The 23,992-nt window shown below is 41.4% G+C and overlaps 1 protein-coding gene across 6 annotated transcripts in view; it reads right to left on the bottom strand.

Annotated features, from left to right (window-relative positions):
* Nucleotides 1-22,504, bottom strand: part of TANC2 (tetratricopeptide repeat, ankyrin repeat and coiled-coil containing 2) — a 359,086-nt gene extending 336,582 nt beyond the window's left edge. For all 6 annotated transcript variants that reach the window (XM_070390029.1, XM_070390030.1, XM_070390031.1 and 3 more), the window contains exon 1: nt 21,971-22,504. The gene's annotated coding sequence lies outside the window, so the exon portion shown is untranslated. The remainder of the gene's footprint in view (nt 1-21,970) is intronic.
* Nucleotides 22,505-23,992: the final 1,488 nt, after the last annotated feature.

Raw genomic sequence — 23,992 nt, 5'->3', positions numbered from 1 at the left:
TAAAATCCTCTTCTTCTTAATTTTACCTATTTATTGGCTGTGCTGGGTCTTAAATCTCGGCACAGGCTTTTCCCTAGTTTCAGCGAGTGGGAGCTACTCTCTACTTGCAGTGCACGGGCTTTTTATTGCAGTGGCTTCTCTTGTTGTGAAGCACAGGCTCTAGGGCTTCAGTAGTTGTAGTTCCCCGGGCTCTAGAGCACAGACTCAATAGATGTAGTACGGGGGCTTAGCTGCTCCACACACGTGGGATCTTCCTGGACCAAGGATCAAACCCATGTCTCCTGCATTGGCAGATTCTTCACAGTGAGCCACCAGGGAATCCCTATAAAAATCCTATATTTTTCTACCATTTTTTTTTCTGATAATTTTCACATACATTTATAATATTTAAAACAATTATTCTAGATGTACTTCCACAGTAAATGGAAATTTCAGTTTTTCCTTCTTCTGACCACGAGGCAGGCTAAAGTTTGAGAAACACTGTATGTTGAAAAAAATGATTTAAACTTAACATTTAAAGAGCTCTGAGCTTCAGACAGGACTAATTCAATCATTCAATATTACTCATTCAACAACTACTGATTATCTACTACATGACAAACACTATTCCAAGTATTGGAAATATAGCAAGGAACCAGTCAGCAATCCCTTTAGTGAGCTCAGGATCTTGATAAATATTTATATAAATAAGTAACTTGTATATAGTATATATCACAACATGATAAACTCTTAAAGGAGGGGGAAAAGCATGCAACAATGACAAGAATACTGGAGGGCTGAGGGAAAGAGACATCAGAGGGTTGTAACTGTAAACAGATGAGCAAAAACCCGAAGAGGATGATAAATCAAGCTATGCAAGGGGCATAAAATTCTAGGCAGAAGAAACAGAAGTGCAACGGCAAAGGTCATTAAGCCAGAAAGATGCTTGGGCTTATTTAAAGAACAGTAAGAAGGCCTGTGGAGAAGGCAATGGCACCCCACTCCAGTACTCTTGCCTGGAAAATCCCATGGATGGAGGAACCTGGTAGGCTGCAGTCCATGGGGTCGCTAAGAGTTGGACACAACTGAGCGACTTCATTTTCACTTTTCACTTTCATGCATTGGAGAAGGAAATGGCAACCCACTCCAGTGTTCTTGCCTGGAGAATCCCAGGGACGGGGAGCCTGGTGGGCTGCCGTCTATGGGGTCGAACAGAGTCGGACACGACTGAAGCGACTTAGCAGCAGCAGCAGCAGCAGCAGCAGCAAGAAAGCCTGTGTACCTTGAGCACAAGGGATCAGCATGCAAGAGGGGTTAGGAACATAGATGAGATCACAGAAATGACCTGAGCCACAATGTCTAGGCCTTATTAACCCCTGGAAGAACTTTAACTTTTATTGTTAGTAAGATGGGAAGTCAGAGGGCAGATACTAAAGAAGAATCATGATCTGACATATTTTTAAAAGATCACTCTGGCTGCCGTTTTGAAAATAAACTGTAGAAGCAACCAGTTAGAAGGCTGGCTACAGTAATCCAGGTAAGCAATATTAGGATTAATAGCTCAGACCGGGGTGGAGGTGGTCAGTAGCGGCCAGATTCCAGATGTTTTTAAAGTATAGCTAAAGGATCTCCTGACAGATTGGATACGGGGAATGGAAGGGAGAAATCAGGGATGACTTGACATTCTGAACAAGTAGAAGGATGGAGCTGCCATCAGCAAGATGGAAAAGACTACAGGTTGAAGAGATGGGGCTTGGGGGTGGGAGATGGAACAATGAAAAGTTAATTTCCGGCAAACGTGCTTGAGATATCTATTAGACACCCAAGTAGAAATGTCAAGTAAGCAGTTGGACATATGAGTCTGGAACCTAGGAAAGAAATGTGGATTAGATACAGATATCTGGGAGTTATCAACCTGTAGATAGTAAATAAAGACATAAGACTGAATGACACTATCAAAGGAGTGAGTGCAGACTGAGTTCATATGAGATGAGGACTTAGAATTGTTTACAATATTTAGCAGCATGGAGGTCACTGAAGTCCTTGACAAGAGTAGCTGCTCTGGAATACTGAGGGCAAAATTCTGTTTGGAAAGGGTTGAGAGAGAATATACTCTAAGGATGTGAAAATACATACATCAAAGATTTTTCATTACAGTATAATTTCTTACTGCAACATAATGGGAACCACATAAATATCCCAACATGGGAGACTGGCTAAAGAAACCATTGACAAAAATACACACCATGGAGTACTATATACAACCAATCAAAAAAAATAGAGAATAAAACTCTCTATGAAGTAATATAAAGTGATTTTATCATATGCTAAGTAAAAAAAAAAAAGCACAACATGAGTATTATAGTATGCAAATACTTTTCCTATAAGAAAGATAAAATAAAATATGCATGTATATGCTAATTTTTGAGAAGAATAAAGACAGGAAAGACAAAGCAAAAACATTTGGCAGCCAAGGCTATAAAACAGAGAGAAATATTACTCATCTCAAAAAGCTGGGGGCACGACTGTAAAGCATAAGAGATCTCTGAAAACCCCAGTCGTCAGATACCAAGCCCGCTTGACAAAAAACAGTGCTGACACCACCCTCAATACATTTGAAGCGAACAGTGAACTAACACAAACTCAGGTACCACAAGGCCCAGCCACAAGTCAAAGATAAATCAGAACTCAGCCTTCCATTCTACTTCCTAAACAGAGGTAGCATAAGCTCTTCTCTGGAGGTAAATAGTATCACTTGGTCTCTACATTCTCAAAAATTTAAAAGATTCCAAAGAAGTAAGAAAATGTAACCTGCACTAATAATCCAATTTTGCCTCTCAGTTTCAAATTCATCCTTTTTTTTTGCCTGCTCTGTGGAAATGGATCTGAGCCCTTTAAATATTTTTTTCCTTTGCCAGCTGGCATAACGTTAAGCTTTGTCAGTAGAAGCTGTAGTAAAAACTTCGGGAGGAAAGCATTTTGTTTCTGGATCCCAGCGTGCTTGCTCAGCAGGCCGGACAGTGCACACGGCTTCTCCAGGACCTGGTTCCCACAGCACTGGCCCCTTCTCTAGTGGGGCACCCACGGGTCCTACAGCTTCTTCGGGTTCTCTTGCAGACTGCACAGTGGCCACGAGGACGCAGGGACCTGCACCGTCTCCCAAGACCCTCACTCTGGTGGTTTTATAGTGAACTGCCTTTGGTGAGACCCTTTCCCTTGTATAGCCTTCCTTGGCGGGGTGGATCTTCAGTGAGTTCTGAAGGGCAGACTTCCAGAAAGTTCTGCCAGTGTGGCATCACAGCAGTTTCTCTACCATTCAGTGAGTTCTGGCCACGCTCTGTTCAACAAGGTCTGGATGTCAGCTAGTGGCTGGGGAGAGTACTCTACCCTGGAGTAGTAGCCTCTCTGTATAGCTTTTAATATTTCTACATTATTTACTTCTTGGAGAAGGAAATGGCAACCCACTGCAGTATTCTTGCCTGGAGAATTCCATGGACGGGGGAGCCTGGCAGGCTGCAGTCCAGGGGGTCACAAAAGGTCGGACACGACTGAGAGACTAACACACACACATTCTTTACTTCTTACCAGCCAACGCCTCATTACTGCATTTCTCTGTTATAGTCAATAATTATTTATATTAAATGTTTGATGTTCAAATTACTATATAGTTTGTCTCTCATGACTGGACTTAGACTGATACAGAAGCCAGACCAAAAACTACTGAACGTACGATTCCATGTACATGAAGCAGAAGCGTAAGGAAAACTAATCTATGGTAGAAGGAGTTTAACAAAGTGCTGCCTCTCAGCTGTGGGGCAGGAGCACTGGAAGACAGAGGTTATGACTAAATTTTGAAGACAGAAATATTCTACATCTTGGCTGTGGTGATACTTATTCAGATGTACGCAACTGTCAAAATCTATTAAACTGAATGTTCATATCTCTGCTTATAAATAATACCTCAATTAAAAGAAGAAAAAAAAGGAATCCAAGGTTTCATACTGAGAAGCATTTGATTCTACTGCTGGGGCAGGAAAGCAAAATAGGAGCCCAAATATCTTGTTGTTCCAAAAAAGTAAGTAAGAGCTAATAATAACGATAAGGACACACAACAAAGAAGCCGGCCTGAAGCTGGATCCACTGGGAAACCTGGAACAATCTGAGCTTCAAAATAAATGACAGGAATAGATCATAACCTGCTAAATAAAGTAGGAACCCATAAGCTCATACTGTAATTCAAGGAATAGAGACAGGGAGGTTTGGCTGGCTCTGTCATAACGGAATATCAACTAGTAAGTACAGACAAAGTGGCTGGGTTACTCTCATTTGGCAACCAACCCAGTAATAATTAATTCCAGTGAGAATTATTAATGATGCTAAAACTGGTAGGTAAAATTTTGATGAGCAACAAGAGATTCACATAATTTCAAAATACCTTCCAACAAATTACTTATATGCTACAAAAACAAAAATAGTAACTTTACAGTGAAGAAACCCAGTGGACTCCACTTTAACCAAGTAACCAAAGTCAACATTACCAATAACGGGTCAAATCAGAATTACATGCCTCCAAGGTACTGAGAAGGATACATCACTATACGGTATTCCTGCCCTGCAAACATATAATCTAAGGAAACAGACAAACCAAACCGAGATACAGTCTACAAGATAACTGCCTGTACTCTTCCAAAAGTGTCCATGCCAAGAAACATGAGAGAGGCCGAGGAACTGCTCCAGGTTAAAGACTAAATCAACAGCAGAATGCAATGCATGACAGCAGAATGAATCCCAGACAGGGGCAGGGTGAGGGGCGTGCTGTAAGGACACACTGGGTGGAGAGAGAGGATCTGGACACGGACTGCGGAGTAGATAAAAGTATTATATCAACACTAAATTTTCTGATTTTGAAAATTATAGGAGATAGATGAGAATGTCCTTATTCTTAAGAAACAAATACTATAGTCTTTAGATGTAAACACATGACTACGATCTACCCTCAAACTATTCAGAAAAAAAGTGTACAAGGTAGAATAATGTCATGTTAACAACTGGTGAATGTACATGAAGGATATGCTTTTGTACCATTCTTCCAACTTTCTTGTATATTTTCATTTCAAAACTGAAAAAAAGAAGAGGAGGAAAAAACTGTAAAGAGCATATGGACAATTCTTGAAGGGTTAGCTACAAAACGGAACAGAGAAATTAGGTGGAAGTTCGAGGGTACGGACTCGGGATGGGCACTGCTGCTGCTGCTAAGTCACTTCAGTCGTGTCCGACTCTGTGTGACCCCATAGACGGCAGCCCACCAGGCTCCCCTGTCCCTGGGATTCTCCAAGCAAGAACACTGGAGTGGGTTGCCATTTCCTTCTCCAATGCATGAAAGTGAAAAGTGAAAGTGAAGTCGCTCAGTGTCTGACTCTTAGCGACCCCATGGACTACAGCCTACCAGGCTCCTCCATCCATGGGATTTTCCAGGCAAGAGTACTGGAGTGGGGTGCCATTGCGTTCTCCAGGGATGGGCACTGGCTATCCCAAAAAGACCAACCATATGTTTAGAGGGTTGAGGCTTTGTGCCACAGGCTATCAGTCTGACCTTCACAAAGGTAAGTTAGGGCTGAAGGCTGAAATTAAAAGAGGTCAATGATTAAATCAATCATGACTACCACTGAAACCCTAATAAAAACTCTGCACATTGAAGCTCAGATGAGTTTCCTTGGTTGGCAATTCTGTGTACACAATACACTGATATGTCAGAAGGGTGACATATCCCGATTTCAGAAGCATCACATCTGAGAGCCTCTTGGACCTTGCCCTGTGTCCCTTCTTTTGGCTTGTTCTGCTTTGTATCGTTTTTGTTACAATAAAACTACAACCATAAGCACAGCACTTCCCTGAGTTCTGTAAGTTGTTCTACTGAATTATCAAATCTGAGGCAGGAACTCTCAAACCTGAAGCCAGTTAGTGAGAGGCGAGGGAGACACTTGCAGCTAGCGTCTGAAGTGAGAGTGGTCTTACAGAGGGCTACGCCCTTAGCTTGTGAAGTCTGGCCTAACTCTGGGTAGTAAGCATCAGAAGTCACTGTAGGGAATGAACCAGGAGATAAACTCAACAGCAATAATAAGGGGTGGTAGCAAATAAAATCTGATGACATGAGAATCAAAGCAAGATAACTTTAGGAAAGTGAGAAGGAGAATGATTTGAATGCTGAAAAGGGGAATAAAAAGACTTATCTACTCCATCTCTAGATCCAGTGATATGAGAGTTATATAAAGATGGAAAGGAAGAGGGCATCACTTGAGAGAGCAAAAAGGGAAGCCAAACTCTCAAGAGAGAGAAAATTCCTAAAGCACTAAACTTCTAGGTTGGGAAGATGAGAAGGAGTCAGTGAAAGAAATTCACTAAGATGGAGCATCCATGACACAGATTATCCAAGAGTTAGTGGCATCTTGGAAGCCAAAGCCTTTCCAGGGGAGAGAGTAATCAATTTTATCAAATGATGCTGACACCTCAAGCAAGATAGAAACTAAAAAACAACCAATGGATTAAGCCACATGAAAGCCACTGACGATCGTAATAAGCAGTTTCAGCGAAATGGTGGGAGAATATGCCTCATTGGAACGGGTTCAAAAGAGAATGGAGATCTTGACTTTCAAGCAATCTGAAAATCAACTAAAAGCATATGATTACAGCAAAGCAAGCCTGCGGCATCTTTTTGCCTGTGGCTACTCTCTTTCTGGAAAAGGTCAGTTTTCATTCCAATCCCAAAGAAAGGCAATGCCAAAGAATGCTCAAACTACCGCACAACTGCATTCATCTCACACGCTAGTTAAGTAATGCTCAAAATTCTCCAAGCCAGGCTTCAGCAATATGTGAACTTCCAGATGTTCAAGCTGGTTTTAGAAAAGGCAAAGGAACCAGAGATCAAATCGCCAACATCCGCTGGGTCATCGAAAAAGCAAGAGTTTCAGAAAACATCTATTTCTGCTTTACTGACTATGCTTTATTGACTATGCTTTATTGTGTGGATCACAATAAACTGTGGAAAATCCTGAAAAGAAAGAAAGTGAAGTCACTCAGTCGTCTGACTCTATTGCGACCCCATGGACTGTAGCCTACCAGGCTCCTCAGTCCATGGAATCTTCCAGACAAGACTACTGGAGTGGGTTGCCATTTTCTTTTCCAGGGGATCTTCCCAACCCAGGGATTGAACCCAGGTTTCCCACATTGCAAGACAAACGCTTTACCGTCTGAGCCACCAGGGAAGATGGGAATACCAGACCACCTGACCTGCCTCTTGAGAAACCTGTATGCAGGTCAGGAAGCAACAGTTAGAACTGGACATGGAACAACAGACTGGTTCCAAACAGGAAAAGGAGTACGTCAAGGCTGTATATTGTCACCCTGTTTATTTAACTTATATGCACAGTACATCATGAGAAACTCTGGGCTGAAGGAAGCACAAGCTGGAATCAAGATTGCTGGGAGAAATATCAATAACCTCAAATATGCAGATGACACCACCCTTATGGCAGAAAGTGAAGAAGAACTAAAGACCCTCTTGATGAAAGTGAAAGAGGAGAGTGAAAAAATTGGCTTAAAGCTCAACATTCAGAAAACTAAGATTGTAGCATCCGGTCCCATCACTTCATGGTAAATAGATGGGGAAACAGTCTAAACAGTGGCTGACGTTATTTTGGGGGGCTCCAAAATCACTGCAGATGGTGACTGCAGCTATGAAATTAAAAGACGCTTACTCCTTGGAAGGAAAGTTATGACCAACCTAGACAGCATATTAAAAAGCAGAGACATTACTTTGTCAACAAAGGTCCGTCTAGTCAAGGCTATGGTTTTTCCAGTAGTCATGTATGGATGTGAGAGTTGGACTATAAAGAAAGCTGAGTGCAGAAGAACTGATACTTTTGAACTGTGGTATTGGAGAAGACTCTTCAGAGTCCCTTGGACTGCAAGGAGATCCAACCAGTCCATCCTAAAGGAGATCAGTCCTGTATGTTCATTGGAAGGATTGATGTTGAGGCTGAAACTCCAATACTTTGGCCACCTGATGCAAAGAGTTGACTCATTTGAGAAGACCCTGATGCTGGGAAAGATTGGGGGCAGGAGGAGAAGAGGACGACAGAGGATGGAATGGTTGGATGGCATCACCGACTCAATGGACATGGGTTTGGGTAGACTCTGGCAGTTGGTGATGGGTAGAGAGGCCTGGCACGCTGCGGTTCATGGGGTGGCAAAGAGTCGGACACGACTGAGCGACTGAACTGAACTGAAGTCTCTTTCTTCCCAAAAAGAACTGCTGTCTGCAACAAGCAGCCTTCAGTGGGAAGGTCATGAAAACCAGCAGCTTCGCTGCCACTGCCAAACAAGATTCAATGTGCAGCACTGCCAGTCACAGTAGCCATCTCCGTGGCCAGAGAACAGGAAGAGTCGGTATCCCCAAGAGGTTGTAGTCCTGTTTGGAGCAAGCGATGGACTAATGGACTACGTGGGGATTTAACAGCAAGTTCCAGGTTAATAGTCAAGTTAGCCAAAGGAGGTTGATAATCCCTTCTTATGCCCTAGGTATTGATTTTTTTATTGTGCCAAGACAACTCGAAGGAAGAAAGAATAATCTTTCCAACAAATGTTATTGGGGCAACTCAATAGCCATACACAGAAAAATAAGCTTAAATCCACCACATACAAAATTAACTTAAAATGGATCAGAAAACCAGCAATTCCACTTCTAGGAATCTAAGAGAAATTGAACATATAACCACACTCAAAGTTTGTACTCAGGGACTTCCTTGGTGGTCCAGAGGTTAAGCCGCTGCCTAGCAACACCAGGGATACAGGTTCGATTCCTGGTCCAGGAAGATTCCACATGCCAAGGAGCAACTAAGTCCATGAGCCACAACTACTGAAGCCCAAACACCCTAGAGGCCACGCCCCACAGTAAGAAAAGCCGATGCAATGAGAAGTCTGCACACCACAACTAGAGAGTAGCCCCCACTTGGCGCAACTAGATAAAGCCCGCATGCAGCAATGAAGACCCAGGACAGCAAAATAAACAAATAAATATTCAAAAGCAAAAGGAACATCTGTGAATCATTAAAAAAAAAAAAAAGTCTGTACCCAAATGTTTATAGCAGTATTATTCATAATAAACAAAAACCAGAAAAAATCAGAAAGTCCATTATTTGGTGAATGGATAAACAAAACAAAACATAGTATGTCTATACAAAAGAACAGTAATATTCAGCAATCAAAATAAAAGTACTGATACATGGGCAACATAGATTAATCTCAAAAACATTATGCTGGATGAAGAGATAGAAGCAAAAGACTGAACAGTATAAAACAAAACTACATATTGTGTGATTCTATTTATATGAATGTCCAAAGGCCAATCTACAGAAACAGAAAGCAGACCTTTCTGTTGCCTAGGGATAGGGCTGGGAATGGAGACTGGATGCAAATAGGCTCAGTGAAATTTTGGGGGGTGACGAATATACTGTAAAAGTGGATGATGGTGATGCATAATCATCACTGAATTATGCTCTTACAAGAGGTGAATTTTGTTAAATGTGAGTAATACCTCCATGAAGCTGTACAAAGGAGAGTTTGATAAGGTGAACAAAGACCACTGTTTCTGCAGAGTCTGGTGTAACTGAGATAAGAAATGGGGGAGTTGCTGGAAGAAGTAAGGTTAAAAGAAGGTTTCTTTAAGATGAAAGAAATTACAATGTTTTTATTCTGTTGACAGTGATCCAGAAAAGGACAGACAGACAAGAATTACAGGAAGAATGTCTTTGAGAAGGCAAGAAGGGGTGAGCTCTAATGGACGAGCTCAGTGGGAATGGCCTTCAAGAGAGGAAAAGACAATTCACAGTAACACTGGTAAAGATGCAGGTGGTGAGAAGACTTCTTCTGTATTCTCAGTAAATAGAAAGCAAAGTCATTAGGTGAAAGAGAAGACAGAAAGTGGAATGTGGAAAATTTGAGTACAAGGGAAAATTTGAGTACAAGGATCATCTAAGTGAATGGGAGTATGGAAGAACTACAATAATAAAGTGCTTGGCAGCACTAAGCAAGGAATTGAAAGTCATCTGGTACTGGCGAAGAATTCAAAGTCAACAGGCATTCTGCTCCAGCCACATTCAGCTACAGGAGTACAACAGGTAGAGCTGGTTTTAAACTTTTTAAAAAAATTTTGGCCATGTCATGCAGCATGTTGGATCTCAGTTCTCCCTGACCAGAGACTGAACCCACACCCCCTGCTTTGGAAGCATAGAGTCTTAACCACTGGGCCATCAGGGAAATCCTTGGTAGAGTTGGTTTTAACCAGGCAAGAACTGCCAAAGAAGAAAGGTCAAATCAAGAGCGTTGAGGTAGATGGAGAAGATCAACTGTAATAATGCAATACGGGAATTCAGCTAGTTTGAAGGTAAAAAAGAAAAAACTGAGGACATGAATGCATTGAGGAAAAGCAAAAAGGTGGTAAATTAAAAGGTCCCTGTGAGATCAAGGAATTAAGGTTGTTGGGTAATAAAAGAAATGAGCCTGAAAAAATAGAGATAGTAGGTGGAGAGTAAAATGCCAGAAACCGACAGTATAGAAAGCTGTAGTTTTGAGTTACAGCGAGTTCTAGGACAGCAACTCTCAATCCTGAGTGTGCATTAAAGTCACCGTGGAAAACTGTCAAAAACATTCTCTCAGGCCACACCTCAGACCAGGCAAATCGGAATCTCTGGGGGTTAGTCCTTGGCACCTGTAGTTTGCCAAAGCTCCCCAGTTAATGCAGATGCACTGAGACTTTAAAAATATCTGCAAAGGATGTGCAACAGAGTCAATGGCTGAGACGGAAGACAGGATCGGTGGAGAAGAGAAAGTCAAGAGGCCAGAATATCAGAAGGATCATCTACATGAATACTGAAATCACCATAATTATAAGTGCAGTAGCAGGAGACTAGGAGTGAACCCAGAAGAAGTCTAGAAGCAACTATGACAAAGCAAAGAGAATACTTAACCCACCTCACTAGGAGGAACCACCACTTCAGAACTTGCCAAGAGAAGTAAGCACCCTCAGGCAAAAGGTAAGCTTCAGTTAGAGAACGCAGACAGTGCTGTTTAGTAGAGGAGGTTATAAGATAAAAGGGAATTTTGCATGACAGACAGTGAGATCCAGAAGGCGCAGAGAAGGGCTTCATGGTCATAAAGGGGTGGAGTCAGATCAGGCAAGAGAGATGAAGAGAAGGTCCAGAACTACTAGAGAAGAACCTCCTCTAGAAGAGTTTAGGAAATCTCAGACAGCAAGCCCCCATATTTTTAAACACCACACAAAAACAATAGAATAAAAAGCTCAGTAAAGTTAGAAGCTTTCCTGAACCCAGTCACATTCTAAAAGATTCATGTAATTAATTTCAAGTAAAAATGAGTCACAGAAATGTATCAAAGTCAATCCCACATAAAGTTGTTATAAGAAGAGAACACAGGGACTTCCTTGGTGGCACAGTGGGTAAGAACCCACCTGCCAATGCAGGGGACACGGGTTTAAGCCCTGGTCCAGAAAGATGCCACGTGTCGTGGAACAACTAAGCCCGTGTGCCACAACTACTAAGTCAGCGTGCTGTAACCACTGCAGCCGACATGCCCTAGGGCCCACAAGCCACACTAATGAGCCCCTGACCCACAACTACTGAAGCCCCTGCACCCCAGGGCCAGCAAGCCACAGCTGCCGAGACCTCGTGCTGAAATTACTGAAGGCCAAGCTCTGCAATAAGAGAAGCCACCACAATGAGAAGCCCACGAACCCAAACCAGAGAGCAGCTCCCTCCACCTTCCACAACTAGAGAAAGCCTGGGCACGCAGCAACGAAGACCCAGTGCAACCAGAAAAGAAAGGAGAATATGAAGCAGAATAACATCACTGCAGACAATGAAAGTGTGCTGGAAAGACATACCCACATAACAGATCAAAATTAAAACCTGCTATTTCAGAATGAGAAAAGACCTTAGGAAAACGACATAAGACATGAAAGAAAAACAATACAAGAATTATAAAAACACAAAATGAGACATGACTCGAGTAAGAATTAAAAATAAAAGGAAAGACATATTCCAGAAACGAAGACAAGAGTAAATAAAAAGATAGTCCCTTAAGAAAAACAGAAGGTAAAAAAGAGAAAAAAATTAAACTCAAAAAATAGATTAAAAAGATCTGAGAAAAAGTGACAAATATTGAAGATGGCAAAGAAGATTGAACATACAACTGATAGGAATTCCTGAAGAAGATCAAAGCGAGGAACAGAACATATAGTAAAAACAATAATTAAAAAAACTTCACTGAAATAAAAAAAATTTGAGACTACATTTTGAAAGGTACAAGGTGTATCTGAGATTATCAACTCAGAATGATCAAAATGATTTTACTATCACTAAACAGTAAAGAATCAGAAGAGAGGAAGAGAAAACTGAAGGCAGAAAGTGAGAGATACAGAACTATACAGACAGGAAGCAGACTCCATAAAATCAGAGATGAGCTGGCAGTATTTGGTTTCTCATAGTATAAAAATGATAAAGTACATGATGAGATTAGACCTGATCATCTCAGTGCACATAAAAGAGGGAAGACTTTTTGTGCAGAAGATAAAGAATGAGTTACTAATACTTCAAAAGAAAGGAGAATCAGACTGGCATCAGACGTCTCTATTGCACAAGAAGCTTAAAGACAGTGGTAATAAGGTATCTACATTATATGGGGGGGGGGGAATGATTATGACCCAAAAACACTATATCCAGTCAAGATACCCTTTAACTGATCAAGAGAAAAGAAAGGCATCTTCACCTAAGCAAGCATTCAGAAATTATGCCACACACACTCTGAGGAAATTACTCCAAAATGTTATCAAATGTTTTTTGGCACCTATTAAGATAGTCAAGGTCTCTTTTTTTCCAGTCTCCAACACTCCCAGAGTTGCAGCTAGCAACAGAGATGTGGCCAAATTCAAGAAAAATATCATATATGACCAGTCCTAGAAATGACTTGAAGAAAAATAGATCCTAAGGAACACATATTCTGCCAACAAGCAAGCCCTCAGAAAAATTCCAGCCAACGTTTCCAAGACAATGGGCACCTATACAGAGGCCAACAAGGTGGTCATTAAGCCCAAAGGTAATCAAATAAAAGATCTTAAAAAGTGCCAGCCCTAAACTGGACAGGCTCACCCATATCATCCACCCCAGTCTCTAGAAGGATGCTTATTTCCATACTGTCAAGAGGACTAGACTTTGGCAATCAAAAGCTGGTAGTAAGGCCAAGGTCAGAGTCACGGTCCAGGTCCTACAAAGTCCACCTAAAGACTCCAGAAAAACGGTTTTTGTCTATTAACTTTGAGGATCAAAGGACTGTACAAAACTTAGACTACTGTCCGAACGGGCAGGAATCTCCTTTTGCTGTTTTACACAAACACAATACAAAGTCCCCCAACTCACCCCCAAAGAGAGAGATAATCATATACTTTTTATCTTTAACTTCAGTAATATAAAAAATGTTAATATTTAAGTATTCTTGCTTCCCTGGAATAAATTCTACTGGATCAAGATGTATCTATTTTACATGCACTGCTAGATTTATTCTGCTAATAGTTTATTTAGAATGTTTTCTTGTCTACTCATGAATAAGAGTGGCCTAATGTTTGTAATAGCAAAAGAGGAAAACAATCTTAATATCCATCAGGTGGAGAAAAACAGACTAAATTATGGTGCTGTCTGCTATGCAATGTTATTCAGCTTTTTAAAATTAATTAGAGTTTCATTTACTAAACTGGAGCTAGCTATGATATATTCTTAAATGAATAAAGCAAGTTACAAAAAGCCTATATATCTGTTTTATATATATATATATATATCTATATATATATATATATGCTTGGGCTTCCCTGGTGGCTCAGATGGTAAAGGCTCCACCTGCAATGCAGGAGACCTGAGTTGGAAATATCCCCTGGAGAAGGGACTGGCTACCCACTTCTGTATTCTAGGGAGTCCATGGGGTCACAAAGAGTTGGACACAACTGAGCAACTTTCACTTTTTCACTTTCATACATGCTTAATGGCTTCTAAGCAAAGAAAAAGATGATAAAAAAAAAATACTCGAAGTGTTAGTTAATGCTGGTTACCACAAGGGTAAAAGTGGAGGAGAGGAAAATATTTTTTTCTTTCTTCATCCCTGGTTTGTTTTTTCCGTGGTTGCAAACAGAGGAATACTTTTGGAATTGTTTTTTAAAAGTAGAAGGTGGGGGAAGGAGATACCAGTTACCTACTGTAATTAATGACAAATTAACATTTGTTGACAACTAATAAATGGCTTCCCTCATAGCTCAGTTGGTAAAGAATCCACCTGCAATGCAGGAGACCCCAGTTCGATTCCTGAGTCAGGAAGATCCGCTGGAGAAGGGATAGGCTACCCATTTCAGTATTCTTGGGCTTCCCTTGTGGCTCAACTGGTAAAGATTCCACTCGAAATGTGGGAGACCTGGATTGGATCCCTGGGTTGTGAAGATCCCCTTGAGAAGGGAAAGGCTACCCACTCCAGTATTCTGGCCTGGAGAATTCCATGGACTAAGTCCATGGGGTCACAAAGAGTCGAACACGACTAAGCAACTTTCACTTACTCACTCACTCACTCAATAAATGGCTACCCAATACATCCAAAGGCAAAACAGAATTATATTATCTAAAACAAGAAGAGGGTTCGTTATGAAGTTCATTTACTTAAAAACACAAAACGATCCAATCTGGAACCAAAGTTGCATATAAGTGGACTTTCTAAAGGCAAGATGTCTTCATGATAAACTAGTTTTTAGTTTACTAGCACAAACTTATTAGGTTGTGTATAATATGACAACCAAGGATAAACCTAAGATAAAAAGTGAGTCACGTTAAGGAAAAATAGTCAATGAATTACTGTTTGCATGATATGTACACAGATGAGCAGAAATGGGCAAAACATTATAGAAATCATCAAAGCTTGGGGAAAAAAATGAGATTTTGAAAACTAGCTTGTTATACTACAAAAAGAGGGGCAAACTCTTTCTGGTATATTATTTTACACTGTAGATAAGTCCTTTTTATTAAGTAGATCACAAAGACAATCAACCACCTTGACTTACTATCACTTATAAATTTTTTAAAGAGAAAAATTACAAAAAGCTAACAACATGGCGCATGGTGGCAGGCAAGTGGGGGATACAGTTATCACACAGAGGAAGTTTCGGTTATTCACAAAAAAAGAGAAATGCTTGTAAAAGTAGAAAATGTTCACATGATCAAATTGAAAAAAAAAAAATTGCCAAAGGGCTCAATGTCCCAAGAAGTGTTGTGGTTTGCTATTTTCAGAGGAAATTAAAAATTAATTTTTCACAAGTATGTAGTACTTAAAGGGAAACAGTACAAACAGAAATGCATACTAGGAGTCTGCCTAAGAGTTTTTATTTTTAAGTTAACAGTTATTCAAGAACTTTTTCTTTCAGCTCTTATCAAATCTTTCATAAATGAAAATTTCAAGACACTAAATTAATGAGTAGCCAAATTACCATAGGTTTTTATTTTTAATACCTTACTAGGCTGAAAAGAAGAGCAAGACAAAACAACACGGAAAAGCTAGACTGACAATACTAGTAAAATATCATGGGGAGGAATCATGTGAAGAGCATCAAAACACCAGAAATCCAGGACACTCTCCAAAACTAAATAAAAATGAATATTTGTTAAGAATTAGATATTGTCCTAAGGATTTTTCACTGACATTATTTTATTCATCATCAAAACCCTGCAAGAGAGGTTTTAACGCCTCATACAGCTAGTAAGTGACAGAGCGATAATCTGAACCTGTTTTCAGGATTCAAAAACTCACAAGTTCATGTTCTCTCTACTATGCAAGGGGTCTCATGATCGTTAAGATTTCAAAAGTTTCTTACAACCAAACAACAGTATTGTCATCCTACAATATAACAACGTCCGAAGAGCAACTTCCAAAGGAAGTCTCTCTTCCTCTCTAAATCCCTAAAAAGGAAGAGCTGAGATTCTCTGACGCTGAAGCCGGATTTGAATGTGTAGTAGTAAGTCTTCATCCCACATGCCTACTAAAGCTAATTACCTTCATTCACCCTAATTCACAGTCTTCAGGAGCTCTACAGGATTTCATGGAATTCAAACTGAAATAGAATTCTAGCTTGGGTACAAATACCCATCAAGCTTCCTTAACTTTGCCTTATCAAACTTCAGCAATTACAGCTAGAAATTGTGAGACCCCCCAAAACACAAGGTTAGGAACAAAAGGCTAAGAAGAGACTTCCTTCAATTAGCAGGGGGAATTTAGTGAGATCTGAGGTGGAGTCTCCTGCCTAAATGATTAAATCACAGTATCTACATACCCACTCCCATTTCCAAATTTAATAACTAATCCATTCATAAGGCTAAATCCTAAGGAAAGGAAAAAGGGTTTCCATGGAGATAAAAAAAACTGGTGCCATTTTTCATGTTGTCCCTCTATGATCAGATATGTCATCTAATATAATCTTATAATGCAAGCATGGTTTTACACACAAGGAAATAAGCATGATTACCTGGAAAAACAATGGTTTTTTCATCTAACAATGACTTTGTTATATGTATACAAAATATATATATATGAGAGACTGAGACCAGAGCAAACAAGGAAGAATGTTCTCTTACAGGCTGTGCTCCAAACCTTTCCACTTGAGATACCTCTTCTGAAGAAAAAAAAGGTAGAATCAAATAATACATTTTGTCAAAAACTTCTTCAGAGTTAGACATAATACGGGTGTCATAACGAGGCATAAGACGAGTCTTTCAGAAAAAAGGCAAGGCAATTAAATTTTTTAAGAAACATACCAACAAGATTATTCACTATAATGCAACTACTCAGTTTAAATAACTGACATCAGAATCTCTCAAGTTCTGATCAAAAGAAAGGCATTTGAGAGGTGGGATATATCACGCATTCAATAAAGGCAGAAATTAGTATCATGGGGAAGGAAAGGATAAAGAAGGTGAGCAATTACTAACATCGAATTAACTCTTTGCCTCTTAAACTTAGTCATGTTTACCCTTCACTATTCAAGAACAAACAGAAGCTGAACATAAGATACTGTGGTAATGTGTGGCCCATAGGAAAGCAACTTACCTAATGCTTGTAATATCCACAAACACAGCTTTCAATGACTTATAAAGATTTTGTAAAGAAAATAAACTGACCTAAAAAAAGAAATGTGCTTCCAGAAAAAAAAATTATGCAATTACATTTACTTAAAGCTTTCTAGAATATGAAAGATCCCCACCAGAAACTTTTTTCTCTGATTACATCCTCAAACTGCTTTAGCCTTCTAAAACCCAGGCCCAAATATCACATTCTCCATCTAATATTATCTTAAATCTGAAATATTTAAGGTACAAATATCCTCTAAAAGGAAGAAAAAGGACCATGGGGTGGGGAAACACAGCGTTAAATCTTTAAGCTCTTCCTGTAACCTACTTCTCTCCATCAATTTTTAGAGACTCATCAAGGTCATGATGTAGTCTCAATCACCACACACACAGCTCCTTGACTCATTTTTTCAGTCATAAACAATCTTCATCTAATACAAACTACTGCAAAAGATACTATTCAAATAAACCCAGTGGTGTTTTCATGGTATTATAACAAAGACAAAACCATTTATTTACACAGTGTCTTCTTTCCAAATGACAACAGTATTCCATAACCATAGGCTCTGAGCAGATACAATGTTGAGAAAAAAAATTCCAAACAAACTAGTTTTCAAACTATTTTATAATATTTGACACCTTGATCAGACTAGTACTAGAAAAGTAAACAACCATCTGAAATTGTTTGTTCTAGTTCCTTGAAATAAAATCTGGCTACCATCAGTACAAATACGACAGAAAACACTGGTGATCCTGTATAAGCACGTTTGCGTGCTCAGTCGCTTAGTCATGTAGACTCTTTTAGACTCTTGGCAATTCCATGGACTGGAATTGCAGCCCATGGAACTGGGCCCGCCAGGCTACCCTTACCATGGGATTTTCCAGGCAAAAATACTGGAGTGGGTTGCCAACTCCTCCTCCAGGGTATCTTCCCAACCCAGGGATTGAACCTGCATCTCCTGCATTGGCAGGTGGATTCTTTACCACTGAGCCACCTGGGAAGCCCTTGTATAAGTACAATCCAACATAATTCAATGAGTGTGCCCAATCAGTATATCTCAGAGATTCAATTTTAATTCTAAGAGGAAGAAATATGACAAGGAGAGAATTTTGATGCATTCTTTTAATCATACTTGTTCTTCCTTAAATCTAATTAGTATCAACTACCTTAAAACTCCCCTTTTGGAAACACTGGTTTAGTACACTCTTTTCCAGGCTTACTTCCTTCTCCATTCAAAACAATGCATACAGAGTCATTCAGAAAATACTAAAAGAACAAAGGCCTTAAGGAAGTTGGGGGTTGGGGGCAGCTAGAGAGCTTGCACAGGACAGTCAAGAATCAATGACAGAAGAGGGAAATAATCTACTAATGTTTAATCATCTTAGTAAAACTTTATGATAAAGATGCAAACACAAAATCAGGTTTTTCAAGTATGCTAAAATGAGCCAACGACCAATATAAATATAGAGCAGGACTTGACTCTAAGACAATTTATTAAATACACTAAAGTATATACACATACATGAATTAGTCTCAGTCATAATCAGATTATATTGAATTGTCTTATCAAACAATGTATATAAAAATGAAGGAAGTGTTTGACTACATGACATGTGATTCACGGAATGGGAGAAAGTTTGACTAAGAGAAGAAAATAACTGTTAAGTATAGGAGGTGATATTCATATCTTAAACCGTGTGGAAGGTATATACGTGTTGGCTGCATGATTATTATTTTATACTTTATAAATTTTATAATTTTATAAATATTATTTCATATGTAGCAATATCTATAAAACAGTAAGTGTAAGAAAAACCTGAGCAAATATTTGTTGAAGAAAAAGGTAAAAAGTACATATGCATCTGACCCATTTTTGTTAATTCTTTTTTAAATAGGATCATAAAAATGTAAGCAGATAGGAAAAATCGATAATTTCTCTATAGAAAATTATTTCAATTGCTCTACACAGAGATCGCTAGACTATTTCTTTAAAAGCACCAGTAAACCTTTCCTGAATACTATGTGCACACACACACACACACACACACACACCAAACTACTTGAAAGTAAAACTTTCAACCTCCAAAGTTCCCCCCAAAACCAAAACCTCCATCATAAATACGTCCTTAACCACATAAAAAGTATTGATACTCCTCTACTCATAATCCCAGAAATAAAACTACAAAAATAAATTCCTAAAGAGAAATATTCATACTTTAAATAACCAAGTATTTTTGTACAGTTATAAGTAACATTAAGTATTTTTCAGTATATTTGTAACTGAATAAGTTACAGTTATTATAAGTATTTTTTGGTGTATCTGTAGGTTTAACATTTATGTGTCTTACTACCTACCTGGGCTTATCCACATCTATATATTTGCTTTTGTATGATGGGCACCTGCATTTTAGTGATGTGTGTCAACACCAATTTGATTGAGAGGGCAATATACTACACTTATGAAGAGCACAGGGTGTGCAGCCAGAGTTCCTGAATTGAAACTCAGCGCTTCCACTTGCTAGCTAAATAAACCTGGGCAAGATATTTAACATCTCAGTGTTTCAGTTTCTCATTTGTAAAATGGAAATAACAGTACATACCTCGTAGGGTGCTGGAACCGATTAAAACCTGCATAACAGAGTAGGTGCTATTTAAGAGTATGACATTACTCTCAAACATATTGAAAAACATTCTTAGCAATTTGAATTACTGACAGTAATTGATACTATTAAAAACAGATATTAAATCTGAAGCCTGACTGACAGTAAGTTTAAAGCCCTGACTCTGAATAGGTGATTATAAATCTCCATAACCACTCTATCAAGAACAATCTGAGGAGAGCGGTTTCCCAAAGTACAACTCTCAATTTCTTCCCTTACACAAGGGGGCAGTGATAACAAGAAAAGAATGGGGCTCTGTAACACCTCTTCCTACAGACAGTAGGGGGTGGCAGTACATATGGCTTACAGTCAGAACAAAACAGGAAGATCCAACAGAATCGCTCTTTATTCTCCTCAGGCCCTCTCCTCATGCTTTAGCCCCCACTCACCCCCAAAGTGAGGGACACATCAACAGAAATGACTAAAACCCAAAATTAATCATGGAGCAAAATCAGGTTTGTCTTTGAAGCAAACAATCCCTCAATGGCTGAATCTGGATTCAGGAGGAAGCCAATCAGTATGAATTTTCAGATTATGTGGCGAATGTTCTTCTAAGAACAACATTCAGGCAAATAACTCCATTTCTCTACAAGAACTGCAACAGAAGGCACTAAAATCTCATCAATAATTAACTATACCCTAATGAACACATGCAGCCATTTCTGCTTGTTTCATAGTATACAGACACTCACTGAATGTATATAAGTTACATTAAATAGCTCATGGAGCTGTCTTTTGTTACTTCTGAAATTCCAGCTATGTTCTGACAATCCTCTCAAAACACAGATGTTCTTCTTAAATGGAAGTCACAGTGTTTTGCGGCATGTGTAATTATATTTATATATATATATACACACACACACACACACGCGTGTATGTATGGAGGGGGGATGACAATATTTAATATTTCTGTGCTCACATTCCTAAGATGATCTACCTGGGAAAGGCTGAAAGAAGCGCTCCACTGACAGTATCCATGTTGTTGCTTTTTATGCCACCTTTACTGTATTCAATTTCTTTTCCCTATTTTGCTACCCCAACAATCAAGAATATTTCACTACTGTCATTCACCGCAATTAACCATTGCAACAGCTTTTGGCTCCAACCCTCAAAATGCCTGAAAATTTATCCCTTTTGTTCACCATATTGTTTTGTTTTCCTCATTCCAGAAATTTTCACTTGTATAAAAATGAAGAAAGGGGCACCTATGAAAAAATGTCCCTTTGCCTAATGATCTTGAACTCAGAATTATGGTCAAGATGTGGGGTGGGTTTTTGTGTGTGTCTTTTGTATTTTTTTCTTTTTTTCTTTTCCTGGAGGGGAGGAGAGAAGACAGTGAAAGACACCCAAATCTTCCTAATATTAATTATCATTGTTTATGTTTGATGAAAACCATTTTAAACATCCTACACCTGGAATAGAACACAGGCTGCAATTGTATCAGTGTTCTACACGCTGACGGCAAACCGGAATTATCTTAGCCCTATTTTTTCTTTCCCATCTCACAACCAGACACAATTTGCTTGTTTCTTTCACGTGGGCACTCACTCTGTCTCAAAAAATAGCATATCATAGCTCCTCTCGATTTCCTGTGATAAAATATCTAGCCATGAGCCTTATTAATCTCTTCTTAGACTACGCCTCCTTTCCCAGAGGAATTAACGATATCACTAAAGAACACTTCTGCTGTGAATTTCAACGCCATACAGGCCAACCCACCCTGTACCTTACCTGGCACATTTCACAACTACTTTTATGCTGCATTCTGGAGGCACATTTTGCAACTCGTTCTGCACCACCTTCCCTGCCACGTTTAGCAATCTGCCTGGCATCTCCTCCTGGGGTCCCCGTCATCCGGAGATTCTCTCGGTACCAAATTCCATGACACCTTCGGTGACACCGAAGTGACCGATCCCGGACTCATCCGAAGCCACCCCGAGGGCCACACTGGGAACCAACCTTCCCCACGCCCTCCACACCGGAGGCACTCCGCTGCCCATTTCGCTGCCTCCCCGCTCGCCTCCGCCCCTCTCCCTGGAGCCCGGGCGTCGGAGGCGAACGCCCCTGTCACTGAAGCGACCTTCCTTTCCCGGGCTCCCGCGGTCTCTCACCTGCCGCTCTGAGGGGGGCTCGCTGCACCCCCGGGTCAAGCCCCAGTCCCGGGGGTCTCCGGTGAGGACCGCGCCGCCCGCCGGCGCCGCCCGCGATCCCAGAGCACCTCGCTGCGCTCCGACGCCCGCGGTGGGTTTGCGTCCGGGAAAGGCGCGGCGGGGCCTCCCGGCGGCGAGCGCAGCCCGCGGCGGTCCCCCTGTCAGCGGCGGCGCGGGTGCAGGCTCTCGCCCCTTAGCGCGGCGGCGGCGGCGGCGGGCGACTTGCTCCGCCTCGCGCGCGGCACAGCCGGGAGGTGAGCGCGAGGGGGATGGGAACGGGGGCGGGGCCGCCCAGAGGAGGCACCGAGGGCGGCGGCGGGAGGGCAGCGCCGGTGGCCCCGGGTCCGACGCTCGGAGCGCTCGCAGCTTACCCCGCCGGGAGGGCGGCTCGCACGAGGCGGCTGTGCCAAGCGGGCCCCGCCGGAGCAGCGCGCCCTGCAACCCGCGCCCAGCCGGCCGCTCGCTAACGCCGCCGCCGCGCCGGGGGCGTCGCACCCTCCGAGGCCGCCCGCAGCCCCGCCCCCTCCGGGCCGGGGTGGGGAGGAGCGCGAGCGCGGAGGGAGAGCGCGTGCGTGGGGGCGCGTGCGTGGTGGAGCGCGCGCGCCCCCGCCCCCTCCACCGTTTGGGGGTGGGGAGTGGCGAGGAGAGAGAGCCGAGACCGAACCCGTCTCTGCGCCGAGAGGCTGGGTCCTGGTTCTGCCGGTCTGTGAGGTCCGGGCATTTCTGTTTCCTCAGGGGGCTTTGACTGGCGGGGTCGTGGGCATTCAATGGGGAAGAGGGGAGGGCAGCTCAATAGCAGACAAGGCCCGGGATGGTTCGGCTCCACCCCCCGAGTGATGTCACTCTCGAGGTGCTGCTGCTGTCACGTGCGCCCACTTCTGGGCCTGTCCTGCTGCTTTGATGGCCAGAACCGTCCTCTAGATTTCCCCCCACTTAAGTCACCTCATACACATGTCGCTCCTAGAATCTTTGAGTCCCACAGCTGTCAGTTCTTCTTTCCCTGTTATTCAGTTGTAGTCTGTAGACAGCTTCAAATTGCTGTCTGAAGTCAACTGGTACAGGAAACAATGAAGTGGAAAACCAGGAATGGAGGGGAGAGAAAGAGAAGAGAGATCTATTTTCTAGAATCATTGCTGAAATTCACCAACCGCAGCTTGAGAGCCTGAGGTGAAGTTGTGACGCCGATTCTGTCACTGCCTGGTTGGACAAGAAGTAATGTAGTTACAGCTAGTAGGCCAGGCACGGAAAGCCACCGCAGTAAAGCCTCCTTGAGGTCCTATTTCCCTCACTTGACTCTACCTAGATCTTCTCCTTACTCTTTCTTTCTCTTAGAGCAGCAATTGCTGTCTCATAGAGCAGCAATTCAACTGTGGAAGATATCTGGACATAAATCTGTTGGCATGCTGTAAAATGATGCAAAGCTATCACTATTACCAGTCTTGCCTGGCTAGTCTTCTGTTCCATGAACTGAGATGACTTTTCCTGGTCATCTGTTTCCTAATGAGACACCAGGATTGGAAATTGATGCACCAGATTAACTTCAGTCAAGCAAACTGTGTCTGTGGTGTTTCTGCCATAGAGAGGTTTGGTGCTCACTCCTGTCCAACTCTTTGTGACCCCATGGACTATAGCCCACCAGGCTCATCTGTCCATTTGATTTTCTAGGCAAGAATATGGAGTGGCTAGCCATTTCTTCCTGTAGGGTATCTTCTTGACCCAGGAATCTGAACCTGCCCCTTTTGTGTCTCCTGCATTGCAGGAGGTTTCTTTATCATTGAGCCACCTGGGGAGCCCAGAGAGTTTTGGCAACAGTCCTTTAATCTGCTTCCTCCAGGATTTTCTTTGTGTTTTTTCTTTTCAAAGTTGTTGTTAATTTCAGAATAATGAAAGAAATATGAAGCCATGTGCAACAGCTAGTGTCTACAGTGAGTTCTTAAAAAGTCAGAGCTAGAGCAGCTTTAAATACTACAGCTAAACTGGCAA

The sequence above is a fragment of the Bos mutus genome, chromosome 19 (assembly GCF_027580195.1).
Source record: "Bos mutus isolate GX-2022 chromosome 19, NWIPB_WYAK_1.1, whole genome shotgun sequence".
Taxonomy (NCBI): Eukaryota; Metazoa; Chordata; class Mammalia; order Artiodactyla; family Bovidae; genus Bos; species Bos mutus.
Note: the sequence above shows the minus strand (reverse complement) of the source record. Positions and strands in the feature narration are given on the sequence as shown.